Source organism: Podarcis erhardii (genome assembly GCF_964252035.2).
Source record: "Podarcis erhardii genome assembly, chromosome: 4".
NCBI lineage: Eukaryota > Metazoa > Chordata > Lepidosauria > Squamata > Lacertidae > Podarcis > Podarcis erhardii.
The window spans coordinates 48,604,627-48,628,579 of record NC_138508.1 but is presented as its reverse complement, the minus strand read 5'-3'; the positions used below and the strand labels follow the sequence as shown (position 1 = coordinate 48,628,579).

The 23,953-nt window shown below is 40.3% G+C and overlaps 1 protein-coding gene and 1 long non-coding RNA gene across 3 annotated transcripts in view; one reads left to right on the top strand and one right to left on the bottom strand.

The window, feature by feature from the left end:
* Positions 1 to 5,959: 5,959 nt before the first annotated feature.
* The window catches only part of NRIP1 (nuclear receptor interacting protein 1), an 86,878-nt gene continuing 68,884 nt past the window's right edge, over positions 5,960 to 23,953 (top strand). For both annotated transcript variants that reach the window (XR_014155726.1, XM_081858451.1), the window contains exon 1: positions 5,960 to 6,903. The gene's annotated coding sequence lies outside the window, so the exon portion shown is untranslated. The remainder of the gene's footprint in view (positions 6,904 to 23,953) is intronic.
* LOC309340058 lies at positions 15,603 to 18,298 on the bottom strand. The gene is made up of 2 exons (XR_014155782.1): positions 17,357 to 18,298; positions 15,603 to 16,311 (listed from the first exon to the last, which is right to left on the bottom strand). It is a non-coding gene; the product is annotated as an uncharacterized lncRNA (long non-coding RNA).

Here is a 23,953-nt window from a genome sequence, read left to right as displayed (position 1 = left end):
CATACCTACTGTAGTGGGAACAAACACCCTGTGATGACAGTTGTTGGTGTTTGGTGAGTCAGACTGCTATACTGACCCTCCAGCCTTTAATCAGATTTATAATCATGACAAAGCTTTATTTCCAGTGCAATAACATTTTGATTTAACACAAACCCTCTGGTCAAATTGACCCAGAGAGCCACCAAACATGCTAAGCATTAGGAAAGCTTTCATTAAAGTATTCCCACCATATATCAGCATGGAAATCTTCATGACAGTGACTGACCCAGGCACTTCCTAGATTATGAGACTGTGTAAAGCAATGTAGAAAAATGTTTTCTCTCTACATGGCTTAGGCTGTGCACACATCATTTTAGTTTAAAAATGTGCATCACACTTTTTATCATATTGGTCTCAAAGAGGGTTACAACAATAACATACACACTATACAAAATTTAAAACAAATCAAAACTCCAAAATTTAAAACCTCAAGAATTTAAAATACATTTAAAGCACATTATTTCCTTCAAAGAATTCTGGGCATTATCATTTTTAAGGGTTGCTGGAAATTGTAACTGTGAGGGGGAAGGATTCTTTGACAGAAATAATGTGTATTGAATTTGCTTCCAAAGTACAACATGTACACTGTACATCTGTCTCACTGTATGTGTGCATCATTATAAAATGCTTGCAAGCTCACATTTCTTCACCAGCTGTGCAGGGGGGAAACTATAAGATTTTGTTTTATAGATGAGGTATCACTGGTGAGAATGATAATGAATATGGCTATTATTGGCACCTGAATAATAAAAAATTAAGAACATAAGGTAAGCCTGCTGGGTCAGGCAAAGGTAAAGGACCCCTTAACTGTTAAGTCCAGTCAAAGGCGACTATGGGGTGCAGCGCCCATCTCGCTTTTCAGGCTGAGGGAGCTGGCATTTGTCTGCAGACAGCTTTTCGGGTCATGTGGCCAGCATGACTAAACCGCTTCTGGCACACGGAGGACCGTGATGAGTGCCAGAGTGCACAGAAACATTGTTTACCTTCCCATCACAGTGGTACCTATTTATTTACTTGCATAGGTATGCTAGGTTGGGAGAAGCTGGGACAGAGCAATGGGAGCTCACTCTGTCGCACGGATTCAAACTAAGCCAAGAGGCTTAGTGGTTTAGACCACAGTGCCACCCATGATGCAAAGGATTCCCATATTATGGGGTTAAGACTGTGAGCCTTTATGTCTCATGTGCAGACATCAGTGTAACATAGAGCGGGTACTTGCTTTTAAACATATTAAACTAGAGGAAGACAAGGGATTGGTCCTAAATTTTTTTTATCTTGGTCCTTTTGTCTGTGTTCCTCCCTTGTCTACAGTGGAACTCTGCAACTGACCAAAGGACCAGTTCGGAAAGCTTAGGAGGAGGCATATCTAGTGTGTCACCTTTGTAACCTGAAAAATAAACACAATAAATTTGAACTTACCCACTTTAATGCCAGTCCCATTTGTGGGTCAACTGTGATCACAATGCTCATTTACATTCTACGGTATGCATTCCACTGCATACAGTTCTTCAAACTTTGTTGTGTTGTAACAACTATTCTGGTTTGTTTGTTCTTTATAGGCAAGCATTTTTCTTGTGTTGCTTTGGCCACTTGGAAGGGGGTGCAATTAATCTCAACTATTTCTGCACTCTTATGTAGCTGACCAAACCCGAGGAAGGCACAGAGTAATATGGAAGGGAAAAGAGAACAGTGTTATGTAAACTCCAAAGACATGAACCAAGTCAGCAAGATGCTGCAAGTACTGTATATGAAACCCTCTTTGTAGCATTAAAGGGTAGCTTACAGGATCGCATAATGAAAAAACTCCAGCATTCAGATCTTTTCCTTATTGCTTATACGACTTCAGATCATGGCTGTCTGATCTATGTGTTAATAATGCAGAACTCTCTGATTCTGAATAGTGAGAAGTATATTTTTAGAACAGCTATCCAGCTAAAAGAGGACAGTGTCTTTCAGAAGCATATTAGGACATGCAGACGGGGACGGAGGGGAAGCAAATATAAGAATATGCTACATATAACCATGGTAGAGTGACTTCCTTAATAATACTATTACTGCAAACATGCTTCAAACTAGAAGTTAAAGAATATGCTAATTGTTCAGTAATATTGATACCGTCAACCATTATATTTAAGCACTTAAACTGTAGAATTAGCAACAATGTACTATGGATTAGTTTGCTATTCATTCTAGCGTTGCTTTTCAATTTTCATAGCTGTGGATTGCAGCCAAAATGGGGCCACTGAGAAACACAAGGTAGATATCAGCATAGCCCAGGTTTGTAGCAGTACAACAACAAAAATGTTGTGGTGGCGGGGGGGAGGGCATCCACCACATAATGACTTACATGGAGCAGTAAATCTCTTCGCTTCTATTATTGAGTGCATCCAACATGGGCTTAGATGTATTTACCTTAGAATCCATCCAGACCACAACACAGACAGTAAAAACATGAACATGTATTAATTAAGGAATATAATATCCAGAACAAGTAGTCATCAAATACAAAATACGCATAGCTCCAGTATCCTATCCTAAGTAACTCTTTTCCTTAACTATGCTCACTCTTTTACAAACACTTCCATTAGCTGTCTCATCTCATTCTCCCTGTGGTAAGCAGCCCAACTGCCTTTTTCCAACCAACAGCCTCTACCTGTCACTCACTCTAACTCCACCCAGCATTCAGTCTCACTCTCCCACTGTCAATCATTTCCCCACTTACCCTTCTGTCACTTGCTTCCTCCGCCCGCCCCCGGCGAGTTGTCAAAATGTGGTATCCCATGACAGCAAAGGACAATTTTGTGAATTGCAATTATGACATGCATTAACCCATCATAGGAAAATGATGCCCTCGATTGTGGTTGGAACAATGGCAAGAAGGTCTACTGGGTCATATTCCATTTGCAGGGATCCTTTGAACACCCCACCACCTGGGTCAAACAGAATCTTCAGACTCCATTGTCACGAGCATAGTTGGGTTCTTCTGGGAAAATCTTCTTCTTTTCCTCTTTCCAATCAGTTTGCACGAACACAGTTAGCAATTTCTCCTTGTGACTCCCAATCCTCATTCTCAGTGACTGTCTCTTTGGAAACAAGAATGAGCTCTCAACCATGTTAGATGCAGATCTCTTGGTGGCAAAAGCCTTTCTCTGCTGCACAACAGCAAGGTCTCTAAATCAAAGATGTCTGCAAACACTCAGAGGAATAAAATAAACATAGCCTCCTGGTCTGAAATGATAGCCATTTGCGTTGTTCAACTTTTTCTCCACTTGCTGATATTTTCGTTCATTTCTTTTTCCATTGCATCCTTTGATTGTTCCATCTGAGCCCAATGAGCCTATGCCTATTTGGGTGTGCTCACATTACCACCTTAGGTTTTCTTTGGTGTGTTTCACCACTCCCCCCCCCCGGCGGTTTGCATTAGCATGTCTTCCATTCTTTTCTATCTGTGTACATACTAGGGGACATTTATGGGTGGGATAGCTTTATCCAATGCAAAGTTGTTCACACCTTAGCTAGAGATGAATTAGGAACTAAGGACTCCAATATGTATGGCGTGAAGCTAGTCTGAGAAACTACACATAAACAGCAGTGGAATGCAGCTGGTTAATATCCTAGCCTAACGTAACTTCTTAATAATTGTGTTAACTCTTTCATGTATGGTTTCATCATTCATCTCGCCTCACTCCCCTCTTCTCTGTCTCTTTGACAGCCACACTCCACTGTCATTTTCTAACAGATAGTCTTTGCCTGTCACTCATTCTAACACAGCACAAAATTCCATTCCAATCATTCTTCCACTTGCTGTTCTGCCACAAAACAAAGCAATAAGGACTGAACATGCTTAGGGGTCACAGAATGCTGAGAGTCTGTTGAGAGGAAAAGCAAAGAACTGTGGCAAGAGAGGAAACATGGTTCATGGAGCCACCACTTGCATCTGTCGTGGTCTGTTTAGGACCAGTTTTATATACAGTGGCACACAGTTTCTATATGATTTACAAATGTTCGCATTTTATTACTTACCTCTCAGTACATTTATCTGAAACTCCAATGATTTCTATTTACTTTTTTTTTTTTTACTTCACATGCTATTCTTATTGTACTTAATGAAGATGACATCTACGATAAGTTACATTGTATATGAACTCAGTGTCAATGCATTAAGGTCACCACATCATGTTACAATACTTTATACAAAACACTTCATTCTGTTTGACAAATGAAACAGAGCTCCCTTAACTAAATCGCAACCTGCCCTTCTCGACCTCTTAAATACTGCAATAACAGTAAAACTGTAAATTAATTCTGCCATGGATGTAATTATTTTTTCTCCCCCCACCCCCTGGCTTCTCTCTGGCTCCTTCCTTTGCTATCTTACAACACACAAATGAATTTATAACGTTCCACTCTAGCCACTGATTGAAATAGGTTCAGTTTTAATCTGTAGAACATACATAACAGTCTTTCTTGCCCTTTCATAAAATTATCTTGAACCTAATTCTAAATTCATTTAGGGACAATCCATATTCTTCCACAGAACTTTATTTCCCATGGACTGATCCCACTATACAGCAGTTGTGCTAAGTGAAATATCACATCTTCACTCCACAATGCTTCTAGTTTCAGGGCTTTAGAAGAGGGAGAGGAACCTTTATGAGTGTCTGAATTGGCCCTTTACCTCAAATGATCTCAAACATGTCTAGCCATCCTTACTAATCAGACTGTGCCATCATTCTTGGGAGAGTTATTAAATCATTGTTTCAATGAATATTATGTTTGAAACTATTTACTCCAGAGGAGTCCCACTGGCTGTTATTTACTAGCAAGGGATATCAGTATTACAGTACTGGTGTTACATTTGCCAAGGCATATTGAGTTGGTAGTAATAAGGACTCAGAGATCTTCAAGGCTGGATCCTTCACCCATCACCCTCTCTCACTGCCACAATTACTTAACCCAAATAATTGTTCTGTAAACAAAAAGCAAGAACAAACTTGTGCAGCTATACATCACTCTATCACTGTCTGATATAGGGATGTGATTGAATAAAGGTGTATACATACCGGTACATAATAGAAGTTATCTGTTAGTTTACTTTCCAGAAGTTCTTGAGAAAGCTGGAGAGTGCTCAAATAGATGGAAACTATGAGGTGCACTCAGACCCAATACACATGCACCTCTGGATCTCATTTATTTCATAAAATTTAAACATCACCTGATTGTAAAATAGAGAAACCATCAAAGAATAAAATAGTAAAAACAGTTGAAAACAACTACCGGTACTTGACACATTTAAAAAGGGATCTGGGCCACATTTTTATTTCAGTAGCTGAGAGCATATTTAGGTATGGTCTTTTCTTTTGAAAGTTCTAGAAAATAATGCAATTCAACCAAATCTATTTCTATTTGTTAATCAGGTCTGGACAAACAGAGACCATAATTTCCTAGTTTGTTCAGCTGTAGTTGGAGGCGCTTCCAAGTTCAGTTCTGGTCCTTACTCCTCAACAGCCACACCTGCCAAACTTATGTGATATGAAGTCTTCTTCATATTCTGACTCTCTCCCATTTAAGTTTCCTCACCCATCCTGATGGACTTACGCTCCACACCAAGACCTTGGTCCAGGCTCTGTAATATTGGGGCACCCTTGACAGAAAACATTGAAATAATGTTTCAAAATAGGATATCAGACAACTCCATGTCCTTCTTGACCTCACATTATTGGCTGGGGCGTGTGTTTCTCAACTGAAAGCTTAGAGGTGGACTTGAAAGGCTTCAAACAAGACATACACATAACAGATATTAAATAATGAAATTCAGCGTGATTTAAAATGTGTTTAAATTTGTTGACTGGAGTCCTATTACCTTCCACACACTCATAGTTGGAGTCCGCAAATGAACACTGAACCCAACACATCAAAGGAAAAAAAATCGCAATGCAAAACATCAGGGCTTATTTTTGCTTATATGGTGCAATTATGCAAAGCTTTCCTCCTTTGGGGCTTTACAGCGCTCAGAACAGGATTTGAATATCCTTGATTTAAGATCTGCCTCCCCCCACCCTCGCCCGCTCAGAACAGTGTACAATACTGTATTAAATATATATATATATCGCATGCGTGCCCTGTAAGAAAAGCAAGCAAGCAAAGCTGGCCTGTCTATCTATTGTCCTTACAGTCAAACATCAACTTTATTTTCAAGCCTCGTCATTCTCCAGTTGCAGAGATGCTCCCAGGCAGACTCCTCGGCGAGCCTGCCTCGCACATCTGCTTGGCTGTGGCTGCCGGGAGAGAAAGAGGTTAAACCGGAGAAACTTGGCTCAAGCGATGAATGGCGAGGAGGGGAGAAGGAGGGAGGGAGGGGAGGGGAGGGGAGGGACGGGCTGACAGGGTGGAAAGGGAGGAGGGGAGGGGAGGGAGGATCTCGGGCTGCGGGTGAGGCTTTGAAAGTCAGCCTCACAGGCATTGCAGCAGAGCCCCGAACCAGCGAGGAAGAGCGGAGGCGCTGCTGCCAGCGCGGGCGCCGAGCTCTTGCTCCGGAGAGGACGGCGTCCCCGGGGAGCTTTGTGTATCTGCGTGCTGGGCGGGCGTCTGAGGCGGCGGCGTCGCCTTCACGAGTTGCTTCTTCCCCTCCCCGGAGCTCTCCGCGCTAGAACTCAGCGCCGGAGTTCGCGCCCGCTTGTCAGGGGTGGCATTTGGAAGAGGCGGAGGCGGAGGCGGCGCGCGCGCGCTCGCTCGCGCTCGGAGCTCTCCCTCCGACGGACAGGAGGGCGAGAGGCGAGCCAAGGCAGACGGAGAGCCGGCAGGAGCAGCTTCCCGGGAGAAAGGCGGCTGGGAGCGGCGGTCGCCGCGCAAGGGGCCGGCGAGGTGAGTTGGCGAGGGCCACGGAGGCCGGCGCTTTATCCGCCTCTGCCGCTGGAGAGAGGGGAGGCGAGCAATGGGAAATGGCCGCGGTGGCGGCGGCGGCGGCGGCTGGGGGCTCGATGGAGAGACGGAGGGGAGCGGGGGCGCTGCGTTGGCAACCTGACAGAACCAGCGAGCGCCCGGAGAGGGAGGGAGGGAGGGAGGGAGGGATGGGGCTCCGGCGACGAGGGAACAATACCCGGGCTTGACTTCGGGTCTCCCAGGAGCGAGAGATTATTTCCGGTGGCAGCCCGTCTCCCTCCTCGCTAAGCATTTTCGACAAATAAAGTTTGACCGGCAATTAAGGGTGGGTGGGAAGGCAGGGCAAGCGGAGGGGGTAGTTTCCTAGTGCTGACCCCCTTTTCTTGGTTTGCATTCTTTCTGAGAGACGGACCTTTCTCTCTCCCCCCCCCTCCTCCCTCCCTGAATTATTCAGGGAGCCACGAAGTCTTGTGCGCAGGAGCTGCAGTTCCATCAGCAGCAGCAGCAGCTCCTCTGCGGGATGTGGAAGGGAAGAGGAAAACCTGGCGTGTGGCTCGAGCGTCCGCCTTCCTTCCCTCTCCCTCCCTCGCTCCAAAGTCTCTTGCCATCCCTTGCTAAGCTTCCACCTCTTCTTAATTGCCTGCACAACCGCACTAGACAAGGCCATGCCTCCTTTCCGTCTGCGCTCACCTCCTGTTATTTATTCACTTGGTTATTTATTCACTTCCCTTCCATCGCCACGCACGCACACATGCACACGCACACCGGCTGGGTAGGTTCCCCCCTCCACCCGCTCTTCTGTGTCACATACAAACTCCCACTCCATCCCCATCCTCCAGAAAAGGTGCTTTCTCATTATTTAGTTCCACCATGCTACGCTCCTCCATCCCTCCCCCCCCCCCCCGCATATTGTCCTTTCCTTTTCGTCTGTATGGCAAGCACCACCACATTCGGTCGCACTCTATATCCTTCTGATTACTTTTCTCACCCGAGGAAGTATAAATATTTTAAAGTGTTTTCTTCTTCGTTGTGATTTGAGAAATTGGAAAATGGACTTGGAAACAAGTTGGGCTGTCATTGCAAATAGTTTGCCTATTTGAGCAGAAATTTTGTTCTGTGACGGTAAGGTCTCTAGAAGTGGTATTAAGAGACTTTATTTTTTTAAAAAATTAAATGTATCTCTGTTTGACATGATTGTGAATCCTTGATACATGGGCTTCTTCTTTTAAAACCCCGTCATATTTTCAGGTGTACTCTAGTGTATGTTCTATTTGGCAAGATGAAGTTTCTGAAAATCTATTTTGTGTGTCTTAAGTCATAACTAACTGGTTCTGTGATAACTAATTGCTGAGATGCTTTATTCAGTTGGCATCGAAACAGATTACTAAGTCATGGCTGCATGCAGAATTGTACGGATAAATCATATAATTCATTAGGAAAAGAGTACCAATTCAACATGCTGAATTTCAGAAATAAAAGGTTACTTCCTGGAGGTCAATATTCTTCTTTAGCCTGTAAAATAAAGACTCTTCTAGTGGCAGATCTGAGTGGATCTGTATTTAAACTTATGTGTGACACATCACTAAGGTTCAAGGCAAAAAAAGTTTCTGATGTAAGTGTTAGAGCTCTGAATATAAAGATGTTTGAAGGGAGAATGCTGACGACTATTTTTAATGTCTGCAAATGCTTGTAAGTGGCTGACTGCTCACGTGGTACAAACAGCTAAATTCAAATGTAAAGTATAAGTTTAATAAGTTTGCTTGGCTGCCCCCTTTCTTCAGTAAAAGAAAGATCATAGTTTGTTGTTGTTTGAGTAAATTCCTCATTGCAAACTGATAATAGATTGAAATGGAAGGTGTGATGGTTGCATGATATGCTACTGTTGCATGGAGATAAGTTGCAGTCTGCACTGTATCCTGTAATCTGTCTTCTCTGGTTGCATTTGATCTCCACTTCTGACCACTAAAGAGGTTCAAGATTTCTCACAATTGTTTTGGACAGAAGTCTTGTGCCCTCCATTATCTTGGTCATTATTCTGTTCCTCCTTATTCACCGGAAGACAATTTAAAGAAAACATCAGCAAAACATTAAACAGTGAAATGGTAGCATTTTACACATTCACTCATTCAGTTTGTTAAATTTCATCTGCTCATTTACTTAACCAGAAGTTAAATTTGACTACAAGGTCCCTCCTTCACAAACCATATTCAAGTTGTTGAAATTCGAATGAATGCTGTTGTGCACACTATGATTATTATTGATAAAGTGAATAAATCTCATTAAATAATATAAAATCTCAAGAGGCTTTAATTTTCAGGAGAATGAAGCATGATGGAGAAAGTGCAAAGTCTTATAGACTAAACTTTAAAAAAATGCAGCAAGAGCGCTTGGCATATCCATAATTTATCCATTAGGATGCTACAGTTTAATTCATGTATTAATTTTTACTGGGCATGTGCAAGTTTTCTATGTTCTGAGGTCTTCTTTGTGTTTTGAGCTCTGAAAATCCCCTTGAAGGCCCATGGGATCTTTGAGAGAGTTATAAATTAAAAGATGCAAAAGTTTATTAATCTATGGTGCCTGTTACATAGAGGTTAGAAAACATTCACACTTTAATGTGATGATTGGTCCTGGGTCTGGAAATACTACATGTGTTTTGAACCTGGGTATTTTGTATGTATTGCATTTATTCTGGGGAAAAAATGCTGGAGAAAAATTCTAACTCCTTTCTTGTATCTTGTTTTTCAAACTCAGTTTTAAGGTGAAGTATGAGAACTGTGACAGGTTACTGGTCTAAACTAGATGTGGCATTTTATTTTCATTTGTTTGAGCTGTTTGTTTGTTTGTTTGCTTCAATGAGACATTGCATCAGCTGGAGAAGATAATCATTATGGTGATCATAAAAGCATGGAAGGGGAATATAATTCTTTATTCCCCTGCTGGATTTTCAAGGAAAATCTCTCCTCTGAAGCTATTTACATTGGAATTAATGGAGGATTTCCTCCCAATGAGGGACCCCCCCCCCCAGCAAACACCAGCTTTTAAAAAAAGGAAGGGAAGGGTTAAATTCTGCCTCCTTGTCTACTGTGCTCCTTCCCTTCCCCTCATGTGATGTAATGTACATATTTTTAATGAATCTTAAATGCAAATATGCATTTTACTTCTGTGTTGGCTCTTTGATTGGTTATCTTATTTACTGATTTTTATACCACTTCTTAGCCACCGAAAATGGTATTCAGATCTGCGATAAAGGAAGTGCTAGGATGTGTTTTGTAAAAAAAAAAGTGCAAAAATATGTCTTTTTTCAACAAATACAGATTGTTATGAAAATAAAAATGAAAGACTACTTGATGTTACATAAGCTCCTTTTGTTTCCTGCCTGGTGGTCATGCCTTAGGCTTCCACTACTGTATGCTAGTGAAAATGTCAAGGCCTTATAGAGGTTTCCTATGACTTTGGTTCTGTATACCTTTTTAGTTGTAGAGCAGCAGTTATAAATTGTTTTGATGAATGATGAATTTCTTTGGAAGCTTATTAGGCTTTCCTTGCTGAGGCTCGTGAGACCTGTATAATACCAGACAGATCTTCCTAAAACATGCCAGTTATTGTTTTCTTGTGACATGCAGCCAATGGTACTTTTCAATGTTGTAGAAGGTGCTTTTAGTTCGCGTGGAATAATAATGAGGCACCAAAAGCAAAACCAATGCCCTGGGACATTTGTCAGAATCTTTTTCAACAAGCAAAAGGTCTGTGGCAGATGTTCAGGGTTTCCTCTGTAGTATACAATAAGGATTCCCAGAACCAAGAAAGTTTATAAACCGTGCTATTTGAAAATCATTTCCAATGTCTCCTGTCATGAGAACAGAGAATGGTAGAAGGCAAAAGAAGACACTTCTCAGTCTTGCTTCTTCGGGAATCAGCATGTTTTTACATGAGTAGCTTTTACATGAGTCCTTTTATTTAAAATTCATCTCTGGGTTATTTGTTGGGCATAGGAATTCATATTTTCCCCACAAAATATAGTCTGGCCCCCCACAAGGTCTGAGGGACAGTGGACCGCCCCCCTGCTGACCCCTGTTTTAGGGCAAACAATTGGCTTCTTAATACTGCCTTCACATACACTCAGTGGGACTTCTTTCTGAGTAGACATGCATAGGATTGTGCTGTTAGCTTTTAGGCAAGCCACCATCTCCCCATTTCCTGCTCTATAGGATTGTTATTAGGATTATTGAAAGAACTTGTGTAAAGCACTTTGTAAATGAATGCTTGGTATTATTATTATTATTATTATTATTATTATTATTATTATTTTCTATTTTTATATAGTAAATGGAGGCAGATTGAGCTATGAAAACAGGAATGTCCTTTTAGTACAACATATATCTAGTCAATAAACCATCTTTTAAGGACCATTTAAAACTATTTACACACTATTTACTTGTTACATAATTTTTGTTTTAGAGACCGAGACTGGTGGAGTTTTGTGCTTTTTTGCTTCAAAAAAGGATTATGCTCATTAATAGAGATTACGTTTATCTATGGCTGATAGTCATGATATCTAAATGGAACATCCACATTCTGAGACTATATTTCTGAATATCACCCAGGAAGGCTTTCATGCCAAATTTGTGTACCTGCCTGAGGCATCTGTCTGTTAGTAACAGATTAGATAGACCCTTTGTCTTATCAAGAATCTTCTTGTGTTCTTTCTTCCAACTTGTTTCTTCTCCTAGTTATTTTTAAAGTATATGTATGTAATTTGCACTTTTGTTCATGTTTTTAATAAAATCAACGCGTGTGCACACTTAATTGCATGCATGCTCAAAATACAACTTTCCTGGTCACCTGTTAATATGTAAAATATTAACTAACAGTTGCAGATTACAACTACCAAATGATTTTTTTCTTTTGAAGAATTTAAAGCAAGCTGTTTACGACAGCAGCAGTGTGTATAAAAAGGCACGTCGATATTGTATTTTATTTTCCTATTTATTTTATTTGAGCTATACTCCGCACTTTCCTCCAAAGAACTACATGGTAACATTGCCTAATTGGAAGAGGTAGATCAACCTAATATGCGCGTAGCATTTTAAAAAATCTGTGTATTTCCTCTTTATTTTGATTAAATACATGTTTGCCTTAAATCAGTTCTGCAGAATGCATGTGCTTATCCCCCCCTTCAAGGTCAGAATTTCAAAAGTGGAAAGACGGATCCTGTAGTTGCATTATGGTGTACTTAAGTCAGTGTCCGTCTTTTCTTAAAACTGCAGTAAATTTGCCCAACATTTATTAAAAATCCAGATTCTTTTTACCAATACCAAGATGAATTTATAAAGAAAAGAAAATTAGTTACAGAACATTATCCTGAGGGCAAGTATTGAATAAAAATCCTTTTATAGCGGAACTAAAGTGTGAACTATAAAAATTTCCCACAGTGTTATAGATTAAAGCCACCTGTACCAACATTGCAATTGAAACAAAATTGCTCTTCTTCATCTGGAAGATAGTCTGGTTCAGAATATGAAATCTCAAATTGGAAATAAGTTCATAATTTTGGAGCATCTATTTGGACGGTGGTGCTCTGGCCATGTGGCACACTGGCTAGCATGAACATAATCAAGCACTGGAGTTCCTCTGTGGGGTTGTAATTCTGTAGCTAGGAACTACATGTGGGACTCACCTTTGAGGAGAAATTTCAGTGCTGACTCTCACAAGGAAAGCTTTGTGGTGAGTTGGTGGGATCAAGTACATTGCACTATTGAGATATGGGGAAGGGCAGCATTCTACAGCAGCTAACATAATCCCACGTTTTTCAAGCAAAAGGAGCAATTGGATCCCTAGGAATATGGATGAACCATTTGTTTCCCCCACTTACCCTTCCTACCTATATATGGAAGCACGAAGAGTTGTTCATTTCATCCCTGTACTGGGGTCCTACTCCCCACATGTACATATTTGAATGCATGCACACATCTTTTCTAAAGTGCTGTTGTGTGCTTGTGATGAGTGCAAATCTGATTATTATTTTTTTGTGGTTGTCTGTGTTACATCTTTGTTTACTTTGTTACATAGGCCGAACTTACAGAAATACAGATTCAGCCAATCGATATCACATTATAGGTAAATGACAAATAAAACATTAGATGAAAATAGCTTAATATATATGTGGTGGCTTATAAAACATCCAACAGATGGGGAAGTTTTCTTTTCTTCAGACGTTTTCTGAACTTTCTGTAATTTGAAAATTTATACAGATTTTTATATAGTGCCTTGAATAGTTCAGTTAGATCTGAAAACTTGATGACTTCCCAATTGAGCATTGGCTTGTGAATACTGAATAATGTGTATAAAGTTTATAAAACTGTGTGTGGTTATTGGGTTGGATTCAGACTTTGCTCACACTGATGGGGTCATCTATTGCCACTGGGAGAGGAGAGGGAACCTTTCAGAACAGTGTGGGAAAGGTGCCTTACTTAAACTCCCTGCCACCAGCGTACTGCCACTTTTAAAGTTAAGCACTTAAGTGCAGTGTTAGAAACTGGGATATGAAAGCTAGAAGCTAAATGGCACCTTAAACCTAGGTTATGGGCAGGACAACGGAATTTCTAGGCTTGCTGTTTTATAACGAGAATACAAAGGTGAAAATGAATGAACTGCTGCTAAAATATTATGTTCATTTTTCGAATGGTCTAGTCCTTCCTCTGCTCGCCCCCCTGATATACTTAAGAGGGTCTCTTCTCCAGTCTTCAGAGAGTAGCTGGAAGTGGGGAGGCAGAAAAAGGTCCTATTTTCCTCCTACTCTGCAGTTTTAATCTGAAATCTTAGGCACAGTACAGTGGTGCCTGGCAAGACGAAAATAATCCGTTCCACGAGTCTCTTCGTCTAGCAGTTTGTTCGTCTTGCGAAGCATCCCTATTAGCGGATTAGTGCTATTAGCGGCTTAGCGGCTATTAGCGGCTTAGCGGCTTAGAAAAAGGGGGGGAAACTCGCAAGACTCGCAAGACGTTTTCGTCTTGCGAAGCAAGCCCATAGGGAAATTCGTCTTGCGAAGCGCCTCGAAAAATGGAAAACCCTTTCGTCTAGCGGGTTTTTTGTCTTGCGAGGCATTCGTCTTGCGGGGCACTACTGTACTGCGCCCAGGGCTCAGATTGCTCGCATTAATGAAATTCCCTGTCACAAAATGCGCCTAGAACAATGGGAGTTTTAAACACTGCCTGAGTATTTTAGTTTTTCTTTTTTGTTGCATTTATATTCCACCTTTTTATCCAAGGAGATCAAGATGGCATACGTGGTTCTTCCCTCTATAATTTAATCCCCACAAAAACTCTGTGAAGTAGGTTAGAGAGAAAAAAATCAACGTCTGGCCCAAGGTCACCACTGAGCTTCATGACTGGGGGGGGGGAGTGGTGGTGTTGAACCCTGGTCTCCCAGGTCCTAGTCTGACACTCTAACCACTACACCACATTGCAGTGAAAATGATTTCAACACCCACAATTCTTCCACTAAAATCAAAGTGCCTAGATGTAGCTATAGCATGACCACATTTAGTAGTCTCTTATTAGGCTAGTACAGAGCTTTTCAAACTGTGTGTCATGACACGTTAGTGTATCGGCTGCAGTCAGTAGGTGTGTTGCACAAATGCTGGAAAGGGATGTAGTTTAATCTCTGGTTTGCTAGTAAAACTGTATTACTGTGCCACGAAATGATGCATGTCTAAAATTTGTGTCACCAACATGAAAAGTTTGGAAAGCTCTGGGCTAGTAAGAATGTGAATTTTACCTATGTTTATATACATTTTATATAAAACACAGTTTAAAGTCCCATTCATTTTGGTGGGAAAATTAAGTGCATGCTTCATCTTTTTCCATTGGAACTTAAAAGTCTTATCTTTCCCTGGATTAAGTCATGCGTTAAAAAAAGGAACATTTATGCATACTTTTGTAGTCTGACTCTTATATATAATAAGTTCAGAATTCTTGAGGAATATTTAGGTTGCATTTGGGATAGCATGAAAGGAGGACTGTAAAAAGAAGGCCTTCATACTTAAAGTAGTTCCAAGAAAAATATTTTAGTCAAATGACTACTCAAACTCTTGTTTTGTGTCAAGTTTGCATAGCAATAACTGGAATGGTTAATATGCATTGCATAAGATTGTATTTAGTACCATTTATTGTTTAGTGTTTAAATTACTTTATGTTGGTACCATGTGGGACAGAACATTTCCCATAGAAAACATTCTAAAAATACATAAAATTAGTAACATAATGAATAGGTCCAATAACAGCCAAATGATACATTTTCAAAATTATAAACTACTGTGTATCTATCTGGTTTCAATATCACAGACACACAGACAGTATAGTTATTTGTAAACAAAAGGAAGGTTTAAATTAAAACAAAAAATAAGTAAAACAAGTAAAAATCAAGTTATGACTTCACCCGAGCAGTCGTAAATAAAATCAAAGCCAAAAGTAATACTCTTCCATTTAATACACTGCAAGGGAAAGAAAAAACAAAACCAGGCTGATAAGTGTATTAATCGGCACTGACGTGTGCTTTGTTGAATATTCAATCCTAGTCAAATAATTAGTTCACTTTTAGCTATTGGAAAATATTTTTTTTTTCTTTTAAAACTCCAATAAACGCTTTCATATTGTCATGTGGTTCAGACATCTCAAATAAACTTTTGAGTTATTTATACATCAAGTAAAATTAACATTGCATACTTTTTCTAAATATAAACCAAATAAACAGGCTGAATCAGGTCCTGGTAGATTTATGGCACTGAGAAGTTTTCAGACTCAAATGTTCTTAAAACATCACTGGTTAGTGCAAAAAAAAAAAAAATTGTTACGTTTTTAACTTGTGAAGTTGGTCAGAGTTTGATAAAACTAATAATTTTCAGTTGTCAGCTAGAATGACTCAGGACGACTATTTGTCTTCTATTTGAAAGCATTTTGAAGCCTCTATAGCAATCTCTCTCTCTCTTATTTGTTGTTGTTGTTTAGTCATGTCCGACATTTCGTGACCCCATGGACCAGAGCACGCCAGGCACTCCTGTCTTCCACTGCCTCCCGTAGTTTGGTCAGACTCATGTTGGTAGCTTTGAGAACACTGTCCAACCATCTCATCCTCTGTCATCCCCTTCTCCTTGTGCCCTCCATCTTTCCCAACATCAGGGTCTTTTCCAGGGAGTCTTCTCTTCTCATGAGGTGGTCAAAGTATTGGAGCCTCAGCTTCACGATCTGTCCTTCCAGTGAGCACTGATTTCCTTAAGAATGGATATGTTTGATCTTCTTGCAGTCCATGGGACTCTCAAGAGTCTCTCTCGATTATACTACCTCCTAAATTTGCAAACGATCTCCCTGATATGGAATAAAATATATTGTCCTGTTAAGGAACAATGTAATTAGTATTGGTGAACCATAGCAGGGAAATTAAAACTTTTATAACACAATAGTGCTGCTATAATCATTTTCATTAACGTATGCTGATATTATAAGGTTTGATAACTGGTGGAAGAAGGATATTAATTGTAAGTGAGGGTCTGCAACAAAATGTTGCAGTGTATCACTGCCTCTAACTGGAAGAATTCACAGAGGACAATCTTTTTCTTTCCCACCCTTTTGAAACCTCATCTCCCTGTGCTATATAGCGCTAAAGAGCTCAGGATTTCTATGGCTTCAACATGTGTAGGTCCTGAAAGTTCATAGGACCAGTGTGTGTGTGTGTGTGTGTGTGTGTGTGTGTGTATGTATTAAAATGCATTTTTCTTTTAATTTACAAATTTATCTGCTTCTGTGAACCCAGGAAGTCCCACAAGTATGGCGAAACCACTAACTTGTTTTTGAGTGGCCTCATTTCACTTCCAAATTTGAGTGGCCTCATTTCACTTCCAAATTGATAGGCAGCTAAGTTCCACAGGGCAGGGATATTGTTGAAAGAAGCATATTGAAATAGTTTTAACAACAATACATTCTATTAAGTTGTGTTGTGTCTTTAGTTTAACAATGCAACTCTTGCATCAGTGCCATTTCCCACTCTTCTAGAATTTTTATGGGGGGGGGGGTTGTGTATGGAGGAGACCTATCATACTTGGGTAGACAAACATAACACTTCTGTTTTCTGCAGCTTGGTTGGCATTTAATATTTTGCAGCAAATTTTTAGTTTAACATATTTGAACTTGTACTGGATAGGGTTAATAGGTTGGCACAAAAGGTCAAATTATAAGGCATTAGGCTTAATTAAGGGAGAGCAGGAGTGGCAGGAGTATGTGACAGTTAAATGGGTTTCCCACAGACTAATGTCGGTTACAGTGCAACCATGCCTCAACTTAAGTGAGTTATTTTGTGGAAAGGGCAATAGTGATTAACAGTTTGACATGCTAGACATTTCTAGCCAATCCCATCTGTTTTAGAGGTTAAGAAAGCACACCTTTATGAGCTGATGGATTGATTTGTGTGCCTGTCTGCTAAAGATTAGAAGTCCAAGGCCAGTGCCGTAAATGTCAGTTAAAGAATGTTGCACTTTCTTAGTAGTTCTTTAACTGTCAACTGTTTTGTGCTAAGGCTAAGTGCGGATATGCAGGTAGAATAAGAACCACACTTCTCAACCACCAGAGCAGGTGGTGTAAAGAGAACAGATCTGCTGTAGGTATATGGGCTAAAATTCTAAGAGCCTAAGAGCCAGTGTCCCATCTAGTCCACAGTCCTGTTCTCTCAGTGGGAAGCCTTCTAATTTTGAACTCGTGCTGTTTTGTAGGAAACATTTTAAGGGCTTTTCTTAATACGGAAATAAGTTTCTTAGCGTCTGCATGTATGCACATGAATATTGATTTTTCTGATCTATTAAAAATGTTCTGTTGTGAAGGTAGCACTCTAAGCTTTCCAAAAACATAAACAACCCACCCACTACTCCGATGCCTCCAAAGAAAAATGTCCTACGTTAGTATGCAAACGCTCGCTTTGAGCTGCCAGGATGAGAATGTTCCAGCTTGTAAGACTAGAGTGCATATGTTGCTTGCCCACCTACTTGCCCATCGCTGCGTCCCCTTTTCAGTTCTTAAAGCGTTCCCATTGAACTGAAATGGGAGAAAGTGCCTTCAAGATGCTTCATTCTGCTGCTGCAACAGGCGCTTTAGCAAATTGCCTACATGCCTAGTATCATGTAGGGCTGGGTGATAAGTGCTTTATGATATCATACTATACCGCCAGCTAAACATTGTGGTATGGTGGTATATCACTAGCCGGTGGCAGGTCGGGGGCTCTGTAAAACTGCTTGGCTGAGGCTTTTCGGCCAAGCAGTTTAAAGAAGCGAGGGAGGAACAAGCTGTATCGGTGCCTTGCTGATGTAGCTTGTTTCTCCCTCTGCCGTGGTATGAGGGGCTGACTGTCATGGTGATTTCACTCAGCGGAATATTGCTGGTGAAATTGCCCTCGCTTCTGAGTCCCTCTGCCTCCAATGCCCGGCTCCACCTTGTTTTTCCCTCAGTGCGCTGGGCGCTGGTCACAGAGGGACTCAGGAGGCGGCGGTTCCACCTTGCGATATACCACTGAGTGAAGCCATCATCGCAGTCTGCCCCTCATAATGGTCCTGGGTGATATATTGATATATTGCCCAGGCCCAGTAGCATCTTGAAAGCACTTCCTTCCTCTTAGGTGGTGAGGGAAGAGGTTAACTGTCAACAGAGGCATGTGTGGAGAAATATCAAAGGGAATGGGGAGGCTGAGAAATAGGGAAAGTGGTGATAAGGCTGGAATAGATAGGAAAGTGGAATGTGGATTCAGAGATGGTCAGAGGGATTGGAAGACAGTGGTCTGGCATTAATGCTAAGCAAAGCTATGGCTTAGTGTGAATAAGCTAGCATGCAGATATACAGTTGAAAAAATCATGGCTGCCTTGCTCTTGCTGCTACCAGGACCTAAACCATGCTTTGGCTTAGCATTACATATAAGCCTAGGCTCATGGTTTTTCATTCCAGACAGACCATGAGGCTTGCTCTTGGCTCATGGTTTGTTTGTGATTGGCAAACTAGGAGCCAGGGTTCAAACATAATGCCAAGCCACACACCTGGTAGTGTCTTCTGGTAGTGCAGCAGGAGCAGTGGAGCAAAGTATTTTCTAATAGTGCACCAGCATGCTAGCTCATTCACACTGAAATTGACTTAGCATTATGTGCAAAAGGCTGCAGAGAGATAGGGATCCAGAGAATGGATAAAAAAGAACTCACCTGGGTATACAGACCAAACAAAGAATCTGTTCTATACACGCTGTCAGGTTTCTGTCCCTTTGTGTGTGCATACATGTGAGTGGACATGAGGGGATGTGCACTAGCATGAAAATGTACATGGAAAGAAGTGTGTGTGTGTGTACGTGTGTGTACATGTACATTTTGTGTGCACACTCAAAGTTTCATCTCTTCTGCTTTCCCCTATACATTAACACTGCTGTTTTCTAGTCCTTTCCTGTTTTATATATTTTCCAATGGGTTGGTTGATCTAGGGCCACATTTTTCAGGTCCATATATAGACTATGTAGAGAGTTAAATCTTCCAACTCATTACACATAGTATTTCTGGTAATTTTAGCTTAGTGAATGACTCATGGTGCCATCTTTATTATTTATAAAGGTGGGTGGATATTTGTAAAAGGTTGTATGCTGTCTGAATTTATCTTTAATTCAGTCCTATTTATTATGTTACCATCTTCAGTCACATCATACTAAACCAGGGGTCAGCACCCTTTTTCAGCCATGGGCCGGTCCACCGTCCCTCAGACCATGTGGTGGGCAGGACTTTATTTTTTTGGGGGGAAATGAACGAATTCCTAAGCCCGACAAATAACCCAGAGATGCATTTTAAATAAAAGCACACATTCTACTCATGTAAAAACACACTGATACCTGGACCTTTTTAGGGCCGGATTGAGAAGGCGATTGGGCCGCATCTGGCCCGCGGACCTTAGGTTGCCTACCCCTGTACTAAACAGTCTACTTGCCTCAAGAATTATGAAGTGACAGAAGGTAGATACTGATAGAAATGAGGGTGCAACGAAAAGCTACCAAAAAGCAAGATACTCTGTGATCTCGGTGTACCAGCTGCTTAACTACTGTGTCAGATGGATTCTTATGAGCTTAAAATAAAATAAGCAGTGCAAAAAGTCACTGCATACCTTATCACGTATATGACTTGTAGACTTGAGAAAATAACATCTCTTCTATTGCAAGACTATTAATACATTACTGGGGTAATAAAAGTAATTTTTTTATAATGTTCAAGGATTCTGCACAGTTAAGGGTGTTCATCCTAATTAAAATCAACCAAAGGTCAAATTATGCAATATTCTCTGGCTGCATTTTTGTGTTGTTCCAGAGCTTCAAAGATAGCAACAAACCTTGTATTATAAACAGATACTCATTTTAAGCTGGTCCTGTAAATATTGATTCCTGATGTCAGTGTCACACTAGTTCTTTAAAATGGAAAAAGTATGTTGTAAAAATATTTATGCATTTCAGCTAGGCCTGTAACTTTTATTTGATCAGCTGGTTGATATGAGTTGTCTAAGTTTTTAAAAGTTTTGATTCCTTCCAATGAATTTGCCTTGCTAATCTGACACCATCTTGAAGCACCAAGGATAGAATACAAAAGAGGCTTCTGGGATAGATCAATTTGCTCTCAATGCTAGGAGTAGCAGCTAAGACCTCAAACTGGCATTACGGACCACCAGCCTATGTCAACAAAAAGAAGCAGGAGAAGGGTAGAATTGAAGAGGGGAGTTTGAGTGTGCAGCAGTGGCATGTAGCTACAAGAAGCTGCGTGCATGAGAGCTATTAATTGGTGCTGTTCATCCTTTGACCAATTAGCAACTTAGGGCAAGCCTTACTCCAGGACAAGTTTTGGGGAAAAAAGTGCAGCAGTGGCAAGGTTGCTGAGAAGGAAGAGGACATGTGAAGCCCAGTGTTTTTCAAGTCCTCAGTGTGAACGCAACAGGTAGCTGGAGCACAGTTCCTCTAGCTGTCCACTCAGGGGAGAGAGTTATAAAGTGACTTCCTCCAGTGTTGAGTGAAACTCCCACATGAGAATAGTCATGCTGAATCAGACCAAAACTTAATCTGGTCCATCATTTTGCTCTTCATTCAGAGTGACCTAGGAGATACACTTCTAGGAACCATAAGCAGGACATAAAGGCAATAGCCCTCTGTCTTTCTTGTTTCGTGGCAAATGATACTCAGTGGCATACCACCTCTGAATCTGGAGCTTCCATCATGACTCATAGCCATTAATAGACCTCTCCTCAATGAATCTGCAAGCCATCTCAGCCAGTGACCATCTTGTGACACCTTATGGCAGTGAATTCTATAAATGGAGTATGTATTATTTGAAAAGGCACTTCTTTGTGTGTGTACCCTAAATCTACTGCCAATCAATTTTACTGCATGACCCTGAATTTTGGTATTAGTTGTTTTTGCCCCTAAACTGAAGAGCCCTGGGCATTGTAGTGTTTCCTTGTAATGAAAGTGTCCCAGTCCTCGGATTATTCATATTTCATTTTGTGTGTGTCTTTTCTAGCTCAAACATATCTTTTTGAGATTGAAAGACCAGAACAGGACACAGTATTCCAAGTGTAGATGAACCATCTATTTTTATAAGGGCACCATGACACTAGAAATTTTAGTTTCACCCCTTCCTTAAAGATCCCTATCACAGAATTTGCTGTTTTCACAGCTGCTGCACACTGATGACATTTTCATTGAGCTATCCTTCATGGCCTCAATTTATTTCCTCTTTAGTTTCTAACAGTTCAGACCCCACCTGTGTACATATGAAGTTAGTATTGTTTTATCCCAGCATGCATCATGTTTATTTACATTGAACCAATATTTAAAAAATATTTTTTTTGCACATTTATCCAGTTTAGAGAGAGATTTTTTTGGATCTTTTTAGTTCCTGAAAAGAGAATTCCAGCTCTCAGGTACCATAGTGTTCACTGATTGTGATTTTTCTCTCTTCAGACAGGGTTCTGCTATAGAGCCAGTACACCTGTCACTTTTTCTTTTCTTGTCCCTTAAAATATGTATATGTATTTAAGGTGCAATAGAGGATACCACAAAGTATGCAGTTGCTTTGGTGTACAATCCTAGTTTAGCATTCTTGTGGTTGCATGCACAGCTGTATCACTGTGACAGCAGGATGTCTGGCCGCCTTGAGGTAATTTTTATTTGCTAAAGGGGAGCCAGATGAGTGGCTAATTAGAAGCCTAGATTAGGAAGAGGGAGGTAAATCAGCTTTTCAAACTGCAGGAGTCCTGTCAGAGAACAGTGGGGAAAGTAGTGAGAGTTTTATCACACATACCTTTTTAAACCATTGTAACACTGGTGGAATTAACTCCCACACACAACTTTTAAAAGTGCAACCAAAGTGATGAAACAGTCGTGACTTGGCTACCTTTCTAGATGCCTTGGTATTGTTCAGATTTATAAATTTTTAACTGATTTGCAGGTAGCAGTAACCATACTGTGCCTTATTTGAACATTCTGGAAAACTATGGTGTACTAAAGAGAAGCCAATAAGATGAATCACATTTTTGATTAATTGAAAATATTGGAATGGATTACTTTTGATTGCTGTTTTTATTTTCAATTATATGTTTTATAAATGGAAATTAATAAAATATAATGATAAACATATATAATGGAATTATTAACCAAAGAAGAATTAAAACCATATTGAACCGAAAGGGAAAAGCTGAAATGCCTAATTGAAAGCCTAATTGAAAGCATACTGTATACTTCTACATGGGAACAATGATGACATTGTTGATGCAGTAATTGGTCTGTGGTGTTGAATTTTACTGGATACCAATCAGTAAAACAGGATCCGAGTATAGTTAAAAGAGTCATTAATGAAAGGACCTGTGTGACCATATTAGATGTGAAAGAACTAGTAAATAGTGAGGTGGCTTATGCAGAATTAGGTATTTTGGTGCAGTAAAGGCCACCTGAAACCCATATTTCAAAAGTTCTGAGGACTGTGCCACATATTAAAAAAAAGAAAGGCTGGCAGTAGTGTTTTTATGCCTACAACTTTACACAGTTTCATGGGAAAATAATGATTGTAAAATGGTACAAAAGGCATGGAGGCAATAGGATGCTTTACAGAACTCAGAGATTACTGGAACTACAAGTGGTGTATATTCCAGGCAAATTGCTTGAAAATACTTATGGAATTTGATGGAATGAGGAATAGGAATTTTGGGAATGTTGATTTTGCTGCTATAAACTACTTTGTATTTTATTTATCTAATTTAGAACTGAAGCTGAATTCATTTCATGTAACAGATTATAAGAGTTTGGCATTTATTTATTTATTTTAAAAAAGATGTTAATGGTGGTTGGACAGAAAACCAGAAACTCCAGAAGAATGACATAAGGGCAATGCCCAATTAACAGAGTTCAATAATTTTAATCAATTAATTCACCCAATTAATTGATGAATATGACAGCCTTAATTTCAATATTTGCTGCTTCCGCTGCACTTGAAATATGCTTACATCTGATAGCACAGCAACTCTGCTTTATACATCAAATCCATATTTGTGTGCAGAAGCAGCAAGCAATACTTCCTTGAAAAGGGGGACGGGGAAGATAAGTGATAGCAGGCAGAATAGAAGTGAAGGAGGATAGCAGAAGCGTTTCATGCATCACATGAGTAGGTGCAAGGAAGAAAGCATTTCTGGGATAATTGTAACCTAGTGGAGTTGCATGGTGTTGAGTAAACTTTATTCCATACTTAGTGTTTCCAATGGTGTTAGTGCAGCAGCAAATATTAGAGATGCTGTGAACTGGAAAGTGGAAGAGGTAGCTGAGAATGAAGGAAGAAGCATACAAACCTGCAATATCTTTCCAACATGCAAGCCACGATTTGGCCATGAAATTTCAATTGGGCATATCAGTGTGAACCTGCTTCAGCCTTCTTTGACAATCTGGAGGGAAATTTATTTGGTTTTATAGCTAATGCTTGAAGATAAATACTTTA